Below are 3,591 nucleotides of genomic sequence, written 5' to 3'. Positions count from 1 at the left end.
GACAGGGCAAGGCCGAAGTGACAGGGCAAGGCGGAAGTGACAGGGCAGGACTACATTCTTGAGAAAGATAAGTGTATAGAGAGTTTTCATCTGATCCTGACTCATGTAGGTTGGGTTCCTTTGGAATGTTCCACTATTTTTATGTTATACCACCCTAGCAACCCCCTCACCCCCTCCTCATTTCCTTGGTTTGTGGTTTTTCCCTTTAAAAACACCCCTCAAACTGGCAGTCGGGGTCAATTCAGCTCCTGCGTGGGCATGCGAATTGACCGGCAGCTAGTTGTCACGCCCTAATAAATAACCTCGCAATTGCTCCGGTATATGGTGTCTCGAGTAGATTACTGGGTGGTCGCGACTTTCTGAGACTTGAGAGAGGGTCTCCCCTCTGCGGAGGTCTTCAGTTGACATAGCTCAGAGAGAGGACAACTGCTTTTCTGGAACCTTTTCTTTCTCTCTCATATTCAAGATCTAACTTTTCATCTCGTTCGTCAGGAGATGTAGCAGGCAGTTATTGTAACACCTCAGTGTCCTGCTTTCTAGTTTTCCAATTCCTTCTAACCCTGCTCTTCTTGCCTGAAGCAGCTTTTAGGCTGCAGCAAATGCCTGCCTGGAAATTCTCCTGTCCCAAATTGCTCTCACCTCCTAGGCGAAATAGGCGTCGGGTCAACACCTGATTGTCCTAGATAGACTGTACCCCTCTAAAACACACTTCCTGCAAACATGGCCTCCAAAAATTAACTACTAGCGCTAGTATCAATGTCGTTTGCTCCTTACCAAGTGTGCGGGATACTCTCCTTCTTTTTCCGTTTTCCGTGAGGCCTCACCAAGACAGCTGTTCATCAGTTGCTCCCTTGTTTTCTGGGTCCCAGGATCAGGCGCAAATATGTAGCGGCCTGTGGCCACCAGTCAAACAGGTTCACCTAGAAAGAGGGATGGGAACGAAAAGGGGATGGAGAGCGAGAAAAGATGAAGCCAAGACAAAGTTCTCTGATCGAGGCTGGATGGTTTAATGTTAAGCTGTCAATTTAAAGGGGAAGACCCCGCCCAAACCCTTCCTAGTTTCAGCTCTGAGAGTTGGGTGGGATAATACATTCTTGGTCACGGATCTCGGCCAGAGATGTCTCAAGGCAAGCCCAGGGGCAGTTCTTCTTTCAAGTTCCTATAGCGGGATGTATGTGCAGCCAAGGTATGTGACTCCACCTAGGTGTCTATTGATATGCAGCCAAGGTGGCTAGTTCCACCTAGGTCCTATTATTTGGTCTATTGTGGTAAACAAAGTCTCAGGCCTGCTCCTGGCTGGGGGAAGGGCACAATGAGGAAAGAGCTGGGTCAGAAAAGATCTTACCACACAACCAGGAGGAGCTGAAGGGTCCTGGGTACCCAAATAAAAAGCCACGGACTGAGGTGCATCTTTAATTTCAGTGAAGAATGGCAGGCAGAGACAAGAGGCTTGCTGGCCAGCCAATCTAGTTGAGTTAAGTGAGAGACCCCAGCTCAAGAAGTGAAGCTGAGAATGATGAAGACAATCCACACCTACTTCTGGCATCTACACACACCCAGAACCACACTTACATATACAAAAAAAAATAAAAATAAAGCCGGGTAGTGATGGCACTCGCCTTTAAGCCCAGGACTTGGGAGGCAGAGGCAGGCGGATTTCTGAGTTCAAGGCCAGCCTGGTCTACAGAGTGAGTTCCAGGACAGCCAGGGCTATACAGAGAAACCCTGTCTTGGAAAAAAAAAAATAATAATAATAATAATAATATAATAAAATAAAAATAAAAGAGAGCTATGCCTGGTGGTATATTCCTTTAAACCTAGTGTTTAGGAGGCAGAGACCAGCCAGGTCTACATAGTGAGTTCCAGGACCAAGGCTGCATAATGATACACTGTCTCAAAAAAAAAAAAAAAAAGGGCAGGGTGGGTGGGGGGGGGTGGTGTTGGGGGGGGGGGGTTAGTGGGCAACAGAAGAGGAAACAGTTAGCCTTCCAAGAGGGAGAAAGGCAGTGTCACAAAGATGTGTGACAGGGTTGTCACTTTGATATTATCTCACAGGATTTCAGGACTATCTTTAGCTTCCCCCTTGGGAATTTCTGATGCTTAAGATGACTCAAACCCTATTTAAAAGTAAGAATATTTGTGTTCACAACCCCACTCTTTCCCTACCTGATATCAAGCCCAGTGCCCAATGGTTCCGACAGATAAACCTTCAATTCTTTGGCCACGGCAGGCCGTACAACCCTTATTGTAGAGAGAGAGAGAGATCTATCCAGGGAACCACTGGTCTATCCGATCTGTCCTTTAGCTGCCAGAACAACCGCTGCTCAGAAAAGAGAAGTGACTTTCCACCTCGCTTTATGTCGTGATCGTCCTCTTCAGTTCTCGGAGCCCAAATACGTTTCCAGTCTGACTCATACCTGAGGCCACAAGATGCCACCTCTGGAGGGGCTTAGAGCTGGCAAGCGCTGTCTGCCTTGCCACCTTAGATTCCACACTGGGTCTGGGGTTAGCTGACAGCTAACCTCATCCTCATCAGAAACTGCAACCACAGCCTCCATCACGTGGCCAGGGCTGGGACCTAGTTAGAGCTGGGGAGCCTCTGTCTTCCCAGAAACGGAAGGAAAGAATCAGAGCCGGGTCAGGAGACAGTGGAGGTAGGAGAAAGGGGTTGGGGGCAGGTTGGTAGAAAGAAAGAACAGAAAAGAACAGGGCTAAGACAGGAAGTGATAGCGTGGCCTGGGCCCACTCTCAATTTGTTACAGGATCCCAGTACACTCAGAGAAGTGGGTGGGGCATTTTCCACAATAGCCAGGGGGCCTGACTGGCTACCTCCACTAGAATTTGTGAGCCTTCACCTTTCTGCCCACATTAGTAGGACATGGGCATCCTCCTTTTGTGCAGTCTAGCTTCCATCCTCAAGCAAATCCTGGCAGATACTGCCTCTGACATCATTCCCAAACCCCAGCAGCAACAACTGTCTTCCCAGAGTCTGTCTGCCTTATCTCCTGGGATCCCCATTCTGGCAGCAGAGGAAGGAGCCCGGAGGTTTAGGGAGCCAGAGCCCATGCAGACCCTTATTATTCCAGGATGGAGATACCCGGAGAGCAACTCAGTAATTCACTGTCAGACTTCCAGACGCAACCCCCTAGGACATCTTCAAATTGCCCATCGACTGACCCCTCAGGCTGAAGCCAAGGCGTAGCAGCGGCTGACTGCAGGCCAGAATCACTGAGCCTAGTGGGGCTCTCCAGCAGAAGGGACTGAGAGAGGAAGTGCGGCCTGGAGGGGTGCATCTCGACGCTGACAGCAATGAGGCTTCGGCAACCTCCGCAGTGGGTTCCGAGCCTTCTCTGTGTTGTCTACCCTCCACCTGTTCGTCGCACACAGTGGACAGTGCAAGGTTAACGCCAGCCTGTCAAGGACAGGTGACTGGTCAGGGGGGTGATCATCAGGACCACTGGCCACACCCTGCTTTCGGGAGACACGCCCTGCTCCTCCATCGGTGCACTTCCACCCATTTTCCTAACCAGAGAAGCCCCTGGGGCAGTCAGAGGAAGCCCTAGGGTGCTGGGACCTTGGCTTGGGTGGAAG

At 50.1% G+C, this 3,591-nt stretch overlaps 1 protein-coding gene across 2 annotated transcripts in view; it reads right to left on the bottom strand.

Moving 5' to 3' along the window:
• Trpv2 (transient receptor potential cation channel subfamily V member 2) overlaps nucleotides 1-3,250 on the bottom strand; it is a 27,242-nt gene extending 23,992 nt beyond the window's left edge. The window contains exon 1 of one of the 2 annotated variants that reach the window (XM_028760056.1): nucleotides 3,178-3,250. The gene's annotated coding sequence lies outside the window, so the exon portion shown is untranslated. The remainder of the gene's footprint in view (nucleotides 1-3,177) is intronic. The other variant, XM_028760055.1, reaches the window with a different exon arrangement.
• Between the last annotated feature and the right edge of the window lie 341 nt (nucleotides 3,251-3,591).

This window comes from Grammomys surdaster, unplaced genomic scaffold (assembly GCF_004785775.1).
Source record: "Grammomys surdaster isolate TR1022 unplaced genomic scaffold, NIH_TR_1.0 126389, whole genome shotgun sequence".
NCBI lineage: Eukaryota > Metazoa > Chordata > Mammalia > Rodentia > Muridae > Grammomys > Grammomys surdaster.
The sequence above is the reverse complement of the archived record's forward strand: the minus strand, read 5'-3'. Positions and strand labels throughout refer to the sequence as shown.